Source organism: Sinohyriopsis cumingii, chromosome 9, assembly GCF_028554795.1.
Source record: "Sinohyriopsis cumingii isolate HCF-2022 chromosome 9, ASM2855479v2, whole genome shotgun sequence".
Taxonomy (NCBI): Eukaryota; Metazoa; Mollusca; class Bivalvia; order Unionida; family Unionidae; genus Sinohyriopsis; species Sinohyriopsis cumingii.
In genome coordinates, this window is record NC_142969.1 from 88641277 (window position 1) to 88641510 (window position 234).

Sequence of the window (234 nt, forward strand, 5' to 3'; positions counted from 1 at the left end):
AAGTAATTGTGACCTGTAAGTGAACTGTAAACCATCCAATTTTACCAGTTTCACATCAATAGTGGGTTAAAATGTCAAAGCATTTTAAATTTTACATATGTGCATTGTATTTTTAGATGAATGTTTCAGGGCTTATGCTATCAGGTGATGTGAGCGATGAAGTCACCTAAAAATGTAAACTTCACCTTTTTCAGTTAGGAAAGTGCAAACGACTTCACCCTGTGATTTGTCTTT